The sequence below is a fragment of the Marmota flaviventris genome, chromosome 13 (genome assembly GCF_047511675.1).
Source record: "Marmota flaviventris isolate mMarFla1 chromosome 13, mMarFla1.hap1, whole genome shotgun sequence".
Classification (NCBI taxonomy): domain Eukaryota; kingdom Metazoa; phylum Chordata; class Mammalia; order Rodentia; family Sciuridae; genus Marmota; species Marmota flaviventris.
Genome location: NC_092510.1, coordinates 37,613,231 through 37,627,673, shown reverse-complemented (window position 1 = coordinate 37,627,673; position 14,443 = coordinate 37,613,231).

The window sequence follows — 14,443 nt, the reverse complement described above, 5'->3', positions numbered from 1 at the left end:
GCTTTTGCAGACAAGGACAGTGTACTCCTGGTTGACTATTTCTTCATAAAATCATCCAAAGTGACATGTGCATTTCCCTGCACTCCTCCCCCTCCCTACTAAAGAAGTCAAATCATTTATTTCCTAAAGCAACAGATGACTCTAAGCTGCAAGGATATGGACCACTCGAGGACAGGGATTATTTTGGAACTGTTTTATCTTACTTTACCCAGTATTTAGTAAAAATGCTAACACAGGTGACAGTAGGTACTCATACATAAATTAATACAAATGAATTATAGTATTTTGGTATTAGAAGACATCTAAGTGTTTAACAGCAGTGATGGAGTAAATAAAATATGGTCTGATAATACAAAAGGAAATGATACAGATATTAAAAATCATGCTACGGAATAAAATTTACATAACATACAAAATATTCATATTACTTATTACTTATGGTAATAGCTGATTTTCAACACTATGTATACCATAATCTTAATTTTCTGCAAAGAACAGGTATGGATAAGGATTTTTAAAGTTGAAGATATATACTGACATTAACACGGGTGGTTTTATCTGGTTGTAATATTCCTGAATTTTTTTGTTCTATTTTATTTGTATTTTCTAAATTAATAACTAAAATTTTTAGGGCTGAAATGATGAGTAAAGTGCCTTTGATCAAGAAGAAATAGACATTTTTTATTCTGAATGCCTCTAGAAAGAAGACCCAAGACCAATGAGAAAATGGTACTGAGATGCGAACTCTGATTTACCATAAGCAATCTGAGCTGTTAAACGACATGATGTGCCATGACTTGATAGTGAAAACTTGTCTTGGTATTCAAGGAGAGATCAAATAAGTATCCAACAAGGGTTAATATGTTAGAAAAAAATCTGAGACTAAATTAACTCTAAGACTGAGGCTTGAGGATCCAGCAAGTTGATTGGCACACAGTCCTCTCTACCAGCTCCATTTTATAACAGAGAATTCTTTATCAAGGGTAGGTTCCTTTATCCCATGGCCTTCTCTGGTACCTTCCCCTTCTTGATAATCTTCTATTTGTAAGGTTACTATAAGCTGTCCCCTTTGACTTATTGTACTATCTACTTGATCAGAGTTTCATTTCTCTCTTTCCTGATGGTTTCTAGTTTCTCAAGAATAATATTTATATTTATCATGGATATACTCAATGTAACAGGTTTTCTACCACTTGAGAGCCTGCCCCTTGTTAAAGTGGTAGAATAGGCTCTGAGGAAGTGAGTAGATAGGGGGTATTATTAGCTGTGGAATAGAGAGGAGAGAGAATTATTGCTGGTTTTGCTGAGAGTTGTTCTGGATAATTGAAGTGTCCATAAATGAGTCACTGGCTCTCTTGAACTGCTATACATTGGTTAATATCTATTCATAGCTTTCAACTCTTGTTTGCAAAGAAACAATAGGATAATTTTGATTCTGAGTTTAGAGTTACTTTAAAGAGTTCATGGTTATATTCACAATTTGAACAAACTGCACAAAACCAGTAAGAAAATATCCCATCAATGTACACTGATCCTAACTTTTGAAATTAGTCATTATTGATGATGATCTAGGGATTGAGGACATATATATTCTACAAAGAGAACACCTTGCTTTGGTTTGTGATAACTAGACATTGGATAATCTTTGAATTGACTCCCTTCTGAGTTTGAGCCACAATGGTCAGATAAAACAGAAAATTTCTCTGTTATATATCTAAGGCTATGTAAACTTTGGATAGAAGGAGATCTCAGCAACTGCCATAGAATGGATCGAAATTCAATGCTCATATGAAACCATGTTTGGCCAAGTGTGTAGAACAATTAAAATGTCAAGAACATGTAATTTGCAATTTTGTGGCAAAACTCCAGATCTGCTTAAGCATATACGGTCACTTTATAAGAGTACAGAGTACTAGTTTAAACCCACCTGCCAGTAATATGCATAATCAATTTCTTGGAAATCTTTGGAATGATCATCTGGGCTCTCTTGCAAAGGGTGAAAAGGAGGAGGGTTAAGATTACAAAACCATCCAAATCGTATCTGCCATGGTAACTGAAGCCATGTTTTCAGGGGAGACTGCTTAAAGATCACACTTCTTCCATTGCCAAGAACTCCTAGAAAATCATGAGGTAAGCGGATTAGAGAGAAGGCATTTGGCATGCTTCATCAAGTCGGCTGAAGCTCTTTCAAGCAATATCCCATTCCATTAGCTATTCAATGGAATGGGAATGAGAGAATAGGATGCGATGCTGACCAGCAAAACGGAAGGTCATTCTAGGGAGGTTTCCTCTCCTGTTGCCCATTACAAAGTGCCACTGTTAACACATTTCCAGTTACAAAAGGCAGATCAGCAATCTCCAGGACAGAGGACTGGGATGTACTCTTCCCAGTGTCCCTGCAAAGTGTATGGCCTCAGAATCGTATGGCAGCTAATTGGAAGACATGGCACAGTGCCTGAGGTCCTTCCAGCTTCTGTTATACTCTCTTCCACTCACCAAATCAATCTGTGTGCTTCCTACCATGCCTTCAGCCTCAGACATTCTGAAGATGTAGACAATGAGAGACACAAAGAGGGAGAGTATGTATAGAATACAGTAGGACAATGTGACCTGTGCTTTGTTAAGAAAGCAAGCAAGCTTTAGGCTTTTGAGAGGAAAAGAAGCTCAAAGAGGTGGTCTTACAGCACCGTCTCCACAGATATCCAGAGGCAGGATGATGAAAACAGTAATGAGCATGATAAAGGCTGAAAAGCCACAGGAACATCAGACTGATCTATTCCATGGCACAGATGTCTATATAAAAACTTTTAACTAATAATATTTTAATGCCAGGTTCTTTTCATTGCTTTGGGTGAAACCCAGGAGTGGCTAAAACATATATTTGGCATCTGGGCCATCTCTGGTGTTCTAATTTCCTTCTGCTTAGTCATGTAACCAGCAGAAGAACTGATCTCAACTAAGGTGGTTGCTACTAATTGTTAGTTTCCAATTACTAGTTGTTCAAGGTTTATCAAGTATTGTGACTTTAATTAGGGCCCCAAGATGTAAACTGCAATGTCTTTAACAGATACATTCCGATGGGGATAATTTGATGAGCCAGTTGCTGTTGTATAGTAATTGGGAACCAAAGAGAGATTCACATATGAATAGTAAATTAAGATGCACAGTAGTAGCTGGGATTTATACCTGGACTGTTAGAGGCCTTAATGACCCCATAAAAGGGAATAAGGTCATTTGTTATTTAAAGGATCATAAGATATTGCATTTCATAAGGATATTGAGCATGTACAAGGTTAACGTGCTCATGGGTGAGCCTCATTCCCCCTTTATTCCATTTATAAGCAGAACCAGAAGAGTTAGCACTTCTTTGTAATAAAGCTCTAAATTCCAGAGTGACTTGCTGCTCTACCTCTCAAATCCCAAAGGGCAGCTGCTGCTGGGTTGGGCTTTGTAAAATGTTAGTTTCATCCCCAAACTCAGCACAGGCACTGAATTCTCCATTTTAGAACCAATTAAAGTGAATGGTTTTCCAATTTTCTGGGACAGATTGTCACATGTGGCCGAATGGGGAGACCCAGAGGTCTGGGGAGGTGGCAAGAAAAAAAGCCTAATTCTTGGTATTCCTTGGTTACAGCAGGTCCCATTTTAAGTTGAATACAAATATAAAGGGCTTAGCTCTACCGAGATGAAGGAATTCAGAGTAGAAAAAGAAAAGTCTCAATTAGTCAGAGAAACAAAAGGATGATTCAAAGCGGCAGATTACCTGATATGATATGTGTTGGAATTTGAAATGCAATATGTTTGCATCCTTCATTATGTTTTTCTTAAGCTGCTATTAGAATTAGCCTTTGTCCTCCCTTGCATTCAATCTCACATCAGGAGGGGAAAAGTAGAATTATATTTGAGAATTTGCCCCGGGATCAAAATTTGGTTGTGGATAAACGCCTCCATAGATAATAAAGAAAGGATGACAATATCTTTCAGGCCTATTACATATTTTATTTCATTCCTTTTGTGGCAATAGGTGCATCTGCAGACACATCCACAGACCACAGTGAACCGTGCAATCATTTCTGCTATTGTCATCATGCAGTCTACAGATGTTTTCTTTAGCCAGGGTCTGACTGAGCACAGCAGAGGCCTATGGTGGGACAGGTTAGGAAATGAGGAAACAATTTCTCCAGTTAAGTAATTAGAACAACAGGAGCCAATCAGAAGGCTGAATGTTGCTATTTAAATGGAAATTCAGCCAGGCCCCCCGATATGCTGCGAATTTTTTATCCATATAATGTTAAAGGATCCAGGTGATGAAAATCTTAGGTGAGTAACTAAAGGTTACTACATTGGTTTGATGAGATCCAGGAAATATTTCTGGTGTGGTAAGATGACCATACAATTAAGTTTTAAGCGTTATTAGAATAATCAGTTGTAAATTATTTCAAACGTGCAAGAAAGTATAAAGTAACAGAAGCCCATTTATCTAACCTCAGAATTTAAAAAATTTGACCACCTTTTTTCCTTCTGATTAAAAATTAAGGCTATAGATGTGGCTGTGGTGGATTATAAGTGTATAAAGAAATACAATCCCCACCTCTCTGTAGGAGTCACTTCTCATGACTCTGCATTTTTTCCCATCAAGAATAAAGTTCATTTCACCATCTCCTGAATCTGAATATCCTTGTTATATATTTGCGACTTCATTTATCCAATACAATATGACCATGTGACTTGGTCTGGCTAGAGGACCAGAGCTGGGCCTGGCCCTTAAGAGAAATCCTGTCAGCTACTACATGCCCAAGCTGGGGGCTGACCTGTTGGGTGACAAGACACATGTGGCCCAGTTAGTCCTATTAACACCCAAGTGACAGCCAGCCCCTAACTGATCTGGTCACTGACAGCAGATATATGAGAGTAAGCCCAACTAAAACCAGAGGTACCTCGCCAGTTCCAGCCCAAACTGTTAATCTACACAATATTTCTACTATTCTAAAATGAAAGTCTTCCAGTACTTTTGAGAATATCCTTGTTATATATTTGTATATACAAAGTCATTGTTAAATATTGTTCATAAATGTTACACAAAGTGTTTTTTAAGTGAAATAAAAATTTTATAGTACTTTATATAGCCTCTTGCCCTTTTCTCAATCTACCTTGTTTTTATAAATATCCATATTGATGTGGTAGCAGCCACTTATTTTAACTGCTACATTCTCTTCTGGTTTATGCATGTACTTAAGATTATCCATTCCCATACTGATAGACTGATGGAGCTGGACTAAATGATTTCCTAAATATCATACTATTGATTAAAATAAACTGGAAGAAGTAGAAATATTTTATAAAAAGCCAATTATGATCAGAGCAGGATACATAAAGACATGTTCTATTTCTAAAGCTTATGATGTTTTCTATTTTCTTTACACCTTACACATATTCTTTCTCATAATTTTTATTTTATAAAAATTTTATAAAATAAATTAGAAATAGACTAGAGATAATACAAACATATACATTAAAAATAAGCACTTAATAAATGACAATAGTGTTAGTTATGATCAATGGGTTAAAAAATGTCCATTCAATAAATGCGACTGGGACAATTAGCTGTCTTTCTGAAAAAAAAAATTAAATTACTTCCCTCCCTAACCTCAGATACCAAAGTAAGTACTACATGAATTAAAGTCTTATGCATAAAAAGAAGTGGTTTAAGACATTTGGAAGTGAATATTTCTATTCACGTTAGTTACAAATCATTTTCCTCTCCACCTACAACCACTCATATTAACTATAGATGTTATAACAGCTTTTGTTACTTGTCCTGAAATCCAACTGGAATCTATGGGGAAGACAAAGACTTTGGGTTACTTTCTTATAAGCCATATTCATTGCTATTTATCTGTTCACCCAAAGCTATCAACTACTTATCCTTAGTCCAATAAAACATAAATTGCTAAAAACAAGGGAATAAATAAAAATAGAGTCCAACTGTACTTTGTAATTTAACATTAGTTAGTAATTCTTTGATTCTTCTTGGTTTTTTTGTTTTGTTTTGTTTTTGTGCTACCAGATCCCAAGCTCTTGCTAGTTCAGGTCCTCTCTACTCTCTTGTTCAATGCTACTCTCATCATTGCTGCCCATGTAGAAGGGCTCTGCAGTAGACTTTATTGCTCAATTGTTTTTTCCTTTCAATTCAGTAAACATGAATTGAGCACATACTAAGTAATAGGACTTTGCTAGTGCTAATATAAAGAAATGATGAAAACAACAGTGGTCCCTTTCACCTACCCAGATCATTGTTTTCCTGAAAATTTTCATTTCGGGAAAGATCAATTTCCTTAGATTATGAAAGAAAATGTTTGTTTCAAAATTTTGCTAACTATGGGCTAACCCAGAGCAAGTCATATAAACTTTTTAAGCCTTCCTTTCTTTACTTATCAAATATTGATATTATTAATGTCTATTCTCATCTGTTTTTAAGATCTTGCTGTGAAGATCAAATAAATTCTTGTTTGAGAATTCCAAGGGCTACATAAACAAAGCCACTGTACTTCTAGACTAAAAAGGCTGCGTTCCTTATGATTTAGAAATTATTTCTTTCTTTGATGCTCTCAGAAGAAGAACATGCAAATCCCAGGCTGTATTGTCTGTGGCCTTCAACCCTCAACTTGTTCATTCCACCTGTTAAGGTTGGCAGTCATAGAAGCAGTAACTTACTCCCTAAATACACCTTCTTGATTCCAGTATCTTTCCTTTGGTGAAAGAAAACCAACCCGAACACTACTAGTACTTTATCCTTAAGTGTCAGGCAGACAAGGACCTGAGGAGGCCAGAGAAGGAATGCCTTATAGGGCTTTGCTAGAGGGAGTCAGCCAAAGTTCAGCTAGTCTCCAGAGCTGTTGGTTAAGAATGGTTCTCAGAAGAGGGAGGCCTTGATCCTCGGATTAGTACCTAGTGTTTGAGCAATGTGGATTTAGTCAGGAGGGGATCAGGAGAAATAGAATCTAAGGTCATGTGCTAGAGAAATGTAACGAAAGGACAAGAGGAGGCCCTGGTGGAACTTTCTCAAAACTTCAGATTCATGTTCTCTTTTCCTCACTGTTCCATCCTCAGTTTATCTTCTGATCAACATTTTGGATGTTGTCATGTACCAAAAACCTCGTAATAACTGATGGTAGAAAATTGTAGAAATGCGTTCTGAGGTACTGCATTTTCTATATTGTCAGGTCAGAATTTGGATAAATAAGCCTGAGAATATTTAAATTTAATGAGATTTGCCAATTTTTAAGTGCTTTACACAAAAAGCATATTTCACCTTGTGGAAAATTATCTTGGAGTATTTTTTACAGTGGTCAAGCTCATGGAGGGCAGGTTTCACAGCACATCATTGTTGACATCCTTGGAAGACTCATCCCACTCTGGCTCTTACACACCAGTATACCAGGCATCTTGTCTGAATCTGCTTTGGAGTATGGCTAGGGATTATCACAGCGAGGGTGTGAGCCCTGTTTGTTTGCCTAGGATGGACATTACTGGTTTTCACCTATTGTCACAGCATCTTTATTAGTTGTGCCCACATGCATACACACAAGGGTTAGATGACAAATTATGTGGTGTGGTGTAGATATGAGGTGTGATTCAAGATCCCACTCACTGAAGTACCTGCTGCCCCAGCTGCTAGGAATGATGTGAGCAGTGGCCTTCAGTTCCTTGCTCCTTCGGGAATTACCTTTGCTGCAGAGGCCTGCCTCACTCAAAGCCACACCTTGTTTCAAAGGAGACTGACATACAATGACTTTCAGGGACAGTAAAGTCTTGGCTATTTCAGCCCATCTAAAAGTCCTAGAGTTCTGATGTTTGCATGCCCTATGGCTCCTCTAAGAGCCTATGTTGTCCCTTGCTTCCCCCGCCTTCTCATTCCTGCTTCCCCCTTTCACAGATGTTTTTTACTCAGGGCTCTCCTTAAGAAACACCCTGCACACTAAACTCCTGTTTAGCATCTGTTTTCTAGGAAGCCCAACCCACAATAGTCAGTATGGAAGGAGGTTTTTGACAGTGGGCCAATTTGTAGCATCAAAAGAAATCAAGGGTGGATGATCGAGTAGCTGAGAGCAATTTCTCCAATGAAAAGTCATGATCCTATTTCCAGTTTCTAAATCTGAGTCAGCTTTCTTACTGAGAACACTCTACTGATGAAGAGGCTGGGTGTCCTGGAGGAAGGACCCTGTATCTGTGGATACAGTTCTTCTCTGAAGGTACTGATGGACATTTACTGGAGTAACTTAATTGGAGAAAAAGGAATATGTGCACATCTCCAAAACTGTTGGACATAGAATCCAGATGGACATTGATACCCAGAAATCCAGATCATCATCACAACACCCCTATTTGACTAGAAGAATATGGAAACCAGGTTATACATTACAATCTTAGCCAAACTCCAAGTCACAGTGGGTCCATTAAGTTCAGGAAACTATCGGTGGTCATTTCTTTTGTCTATACAACCTAGATTAAATTGTTGTTAGCCAGATCTTCACACTGAGTCCTTGGCCTATGGGGTATGAGTTGACAGTGGGAAGGGCCCAGGGGAGCACTCTAAAGCAACAGGAAACAAAGACATTCCCTGTCAAGTGTCTCCTGGGGCTAATTTGGACGTTGATGCCAAGGGTATCAATACCCCCAAATCCAGCACAATATCACAATAAGAGGTCAAGTGTTTCCTCCTCCATTTTGTCTTCTTTTGCAAAATTCAACTAAAGGGAACTGAGAATATTGTATGGGCTGAGCAGGTCAAGGTAGCCTGGGATGTCTGCATTCAGAAATGACTGATGTGCTCTTCCAGATATCCGCTCGCTGCTTAGAAACAACTATTTCTTTAACAAAGCTATTTTTCATTAGAGTAAAACATCCCATTCAGCCTATTGGCCTCTCTCTTTTAATAGATGTTCCTAAGGTAATCAATGACTTTTAACAGCCAGGCTCAGTTATCAATGTAGAAGAGTAAGTTTATTGATTTGACACATACTTTTCTTCACTGGGCACCAATTACTGCAATCTAAATTGTGCCACATTAGGCTGGAAACACCGTGTAATCTTGCTAGTTACTTAATGCATTCCGGTGACTGATTTCAAGAAGCTTTACAACCACACTGTTGATTTGTGAGTTAACAATACTTTAGATTCCACTGAGAGCTAAGAAGCAATCTGCTTATAAAAGGTTAATAGGATAAGACATTCAATCTATCTCATTTTTGTGAGGCTAGATGAATAGAAATCCTACAAGGGTATGTAAATCTTATACATATTTGGTGTCCTATTGAAAACTAGTCGTTTTTCTAAAATAGAAAAATCACTGCATTTTGATACTTGTAACTTCATTTAAAATGCAGACTATTTGATTTCATAAGCATTCCTAAATTTAGAAATCATTAAAATTATTAAAAAGACATGTCTCCATTTCTGATTAAAAATGGGAAAAAAAATCAAGACTCAGAATGTCATTAATAACATTAGCTTGGGAACTCACCTAGCTGCTTAATGAAAAAAAAATACCAACAACAATAAAAAAAAAATGCAGTGAAGTTTCCAGACAGCCAGAGCAGCCTCAGGCTGGGCAGAGGTTATACGACGTCCATGTAATGACATGTTCGTATGTCCCAGAATTTAGCCCGTGGAGACACTTGACATTCCTTTATTCTGCTGTTTGTACAATAGAATTCAATATGATTGCTACAATTAAGACTTGCACTCGGTTTCGTCTGAACCTTTCTCCTTACTCCATTCATTCTTTTTTTCAATCACATATTGAACAGAGTTACTGCATTCCTACGACGTGCCAGACCACAAACCAGGACTCAGTGACACAGCCCTGAATAACACAATGATCAGAATGAAAGAACTCCCCCCACACTCAGGGCTGTCACTCATAGTTCTTTATAAAGAAGAAAATCACTTGATTGCTGCTTCAGGGAAATGACCAAGGATTTCAAGTATACCTTGATTATCATTAAGAATGGCTATTTGCAGCCAAATTTTAATCTTGACTTATATTAAAGTGCAATGGGTTTTTCTTATTTGTCCAAATTTTGAAATATTAAAATTTTCAGTTTCCACATGGAAACTAAGCAGCACTGTATAGTTTAGGACGCCAGGTAAAACCATATTTTCTCAGGAGAAAAGCAAGCTTGGGACACTGGGTCTTCTGGACAGATTAATGAACTTGTGACTTTATAAGAATGTCAGAAATGTTTATTGCAAATGATTGATCCCATACTATGGAATAAGCACTATGAACATTTTACTATTATTAATGTAGGTATAAGGCTAATGTACCCTAAATATATAAAATTTCTGTTCTAATTCTTTTTTTCATATTGGAGATTGAACACAGGGCAATTTACCTGTGAGATACACCAGATTTTCTTTCTTTCTTTTCTTTTTTTTTTTTTTTTTGAGATAGGGTCTTACTAAGTTGCTGAAGCTGGCCTTGAACTTGCAATCCGCCCACCTCAGCATCCCGAGTTGCTGAGATTAGAGGCATGTGCCACTGTATCTGGCCCAGTTTCTTTTTATTAAGAATCTGATAAAAGCATTTTTTGCTGAAGTGATTGATGGACTAGTTTCTGTTTTGTTCTAGTCTGGATTCTACTTCCAGTTGTAGTGATGAAATACAGTTCATATTTCATCTCCTACTATGTCTATTGGGACAGGTCCCTTCTTTCTATTCTTATTTATTTCTATTTGTAGAAAATTCTTAGTTTTTGCTTCTTCACATGTTCAAAGTGCACTGTAAGGATTTTGTTCATGGATTTCCAAGGGGATCTGCAAAGAGCTGGCTCTCCACTCTTACTGTAATCTGAAAAGATACCTATGGATCTGCTGGCCTCTAAAACTTTCTCTATTCTGAGTCCTGATTCCATGTCCTCTGTTAATATAACACTGTTCTGTGTTTTATGACTCTGGGATTATTTTTCACAATAGTTCTTTTAGTGATTAGCTTTATGAAATGTACATGAATCAACAGGTTTTCTGCTTTTTCTTCTGGAAAATACTTATCTCATAGTACAGAAGTTGAACCATAGAGAAGCATAAGGAAGTTTGTGTGAGTCCTTGTGGGTTAAACTCTTGTAAGAATGACAACAAAAGAAATGTAAGCATATGCAATAGCTCACATTCAATGGAAGTTCATTACCTGGAACAAAAAGGTGGAAACAACTGCTCCCATTAGTGGTGGCTTTTCTCTGGTGGTTGTTGCCTATCAGGCAAGAAGAGAAGCAGAGCCAGCCATCATCTTCCAAAGGAAGATACTGGTCTGAATAAGGAGCATAAGCTTGGCCACCAGGACTAAGGGCCTGTGGCTTTTCTTAGCTTCAAGGTCAGCATGAGCCTCAAGACCTATTATGGCCTCCTGTGAGCCGGGAGGAGCTCCTGAAAAGTGATAAGATACTAGAGTTTCTGATAACCTTAGTAGGTGAGGTTCACAGTTTAAAATTGTTTTTTTTTCTTCAGAAAAACTTACCTTGAGTTTTATAGAGCCACATCACTATATTTACATGAAAAATAGTATATTACATTGTTGTAACACAAATGTACCAAATTCAGGCTAAGCTTCTGCCAGCTTTCTTTTTGTCTCAGATGACAGGTTAGTCTTTCTAGAAGGACAGTGGTTTGGTATCTGTATGTTCTTGGATGTATTCAAGTGGTTCTTGCCTATTGCCCTTTCCCCCTGGTACCTGCAGTCACTGCCTTCACTATGAGCTTCTTCTATGATGGGTGGCTCTGCACTGTCTTTGTCCTTCCCATTCCCTGTTCTCTTGGGTCCTGACAAAAGTTCCTTCCCATCTATCTAAAGATACCCCGTTTAGTGGGTGAGAAAATTGTGGTTCAGAGATATGAAATGACTTTCTCAGCATCATCAATCTAAGAAAAGCCAAGCTGGAATTCAAACTATTTTATTCCAAATGCCACCTGCTTCGCTGCATCACCACTTGCAGGAACCCTTTGCATTTCCCATTAGTTATTACCCTTTCCAAGTTGTCTTCTGGATATCCACTAATAAGTAGTTTAATTTTTAAATTGATTGCCTATTCTCTTCTCCTTCTCTACCTATTGAACTGTGCATGGTGGGTGTTGGGTGGACGGTGAGAAAATTAAAAGTAATTTTGAACCTTTGGGTCATGTCATGAAATAACACAGATTGCAAAAAATATGTTGGATATTTATGGAGAAACTTTGTTTTTTTGTATGAAGTTCTATAAAGAGAAGGGAAGTCCCTGGCAGAGGAGATTACTAGGTTAATGCTGATAGAAAAAACACAGGATTGAGTACAGCTGAATTTCAATAGGACTTTAAGAAGTTCATCAGCAGGATGATGGTGTTCTCTAGCTTGCTCAGGAATGACCCAGATTATGCTGCTGTCCCTGCTTAAATATAAATGGTGTCTCTTTCTCAAAATATTTTGGGTTGCTCTATAGTCTGAATGTTCATATCCTTCCCAAACTCTTATGTCAACATCCTAAACCCGGAGGTCATATTAGGAGGTGGGGACTTTGGGGGCATGATTAGATTAGTATGTTTATAAAAAGATCTTAGGGAGTTAGCCAGCCCCTTTCACCATGTGAGTTTACAGAGAGAGATGGCTGTCTATGAGGAAACCCTCACCAGGCACAGAATACACTAACATCATGAACTTGGACTTTTCAGCCTCCAGAACTATGAGAAATAAATCATAGTGCGTGTTTATAAGTCACCCAGTTTATGGCATTTGTTATAGGGACCTGAAAGGACTAAGCTAGTTTTATCAGCATTCTTTCCATGAACAATCTGTCTCTGGATAAACAAAGATCATCATTCTTTAGGGTCTGGCACCCAAGTGTGGCACGTAAAGTTTGCATTTCATTGAAAATCAAAGCCTTGTTGCAGACACTAGGAGGAATCTGCAGAGTTGTCAGCTGCTTGCACCTCCAATTGAGCTTGGGGAAACAGATCAGTTCAAAATCACTAGCCTCTCAGCAAAAGCTGCAGGATGATCAATTCCAAATACCACATATCTCAGTGAGCAGACGTTATCTACACATTTGTTTCTTCACATCCTCTTCTCCACATGTTCCTGTCTCCTCACTCAAATAGCTATTAACAATAACTCCAAGAAGCAGTAGGAACTAATGACAAGTTTCATCCCCTCAGTTTAATAATGCAGTCCTAATTCTCATGTATTCATTATCCCCCGGCACCAAACCATTTCCATTTGCACACCAAAGCAATCCTCCATATCTTTAGTGTTAATGTCAGCTTGATCTGCACTGATCACTTTCATTAAGAATATGCATTTGCAGAGTAATGTGATCCAAAAACAGATGCTTCCCAAATAAACTACTCATTGTATTGACAAAAAGACACCAACTAGAAGGTCAAAAGCCCTGTAGTTTTCCCATTTACTAAAGGGAAAAATAGATAAGGAATGACTAGTTCATTAATTTTGTTGTTCACTCAACAAACACACTGGCTATGATTTAAGCACTGTGATAATTGGTAGGATTCAAGATGATAATAAAACATGGAACAGATTCCTAAGGAGGTAATGGCCCAATGAGGACCAGTGTCAGAACTCTATCTGGAAAGGTGGGGATTCAGGGTGTGTGTCCTGATTTGGGTCCCAGAAGACCTGGTCTGTTATGATAGAAGGATTAGCAGTGGCTTGCTGACTACAGACTGTAGAAGATCTGGATCTAAGACAAAGAAAATAGAGTTAAGAGCTAAAGTGGACAGTACAACTGAAGCAGTTACTATGAGGGGCTTGTATGAGTTTGCTAGAGCCGCTGTAACAAAGTGCCACATGCTGCATGGCTTAAGTAATGGAATTTATTGTCTCACAGTTCTGGAGACTGAATGTCTGAAATCAAGGTGTGAGCCAGGTTAGTTCCTATAAGGGATATGGGGAGGAATCTGCCCCATACCTCTCCCCCAGCTTCTGGTGGTTTTCTGGCAATCATTGGGGCTCCTTGTCTTACAGAAGCATTACTCTGATTTCTGCCTTCATCTTCACATGGCATTCTCCCTGTAAGCCTGTGTCTGTGTCCAAATTTCTTCTTTTTATAAAGACTTCATTCATACTATATTAGGGCCCCATCCCATGATTTCATGTTTATTTAACTAAACATACCTGAATGGCCCTATTTCAAAATAATCACACATTCTGAGCTATTGAGGGTTATAATTTGGATATATAAATTTTTAAGGGACAGAGAGAGTTCAATTAACAAGAAAGCTGAACAAAGAGGCAAAAATAAAATTGCCAATTGTTAGAGTCTGTAAACAAGTCAGGATGGCGCCTAGCATTTTGCCAGGGGGAGTGGTTTGTGAGGTGGCGCCAGCGAGCCATTAAGTGTGGAGATTCCTTATTGGTTGACTGCTGTATCTAGTTTATGTTAATGAAGATAAGCCGTGT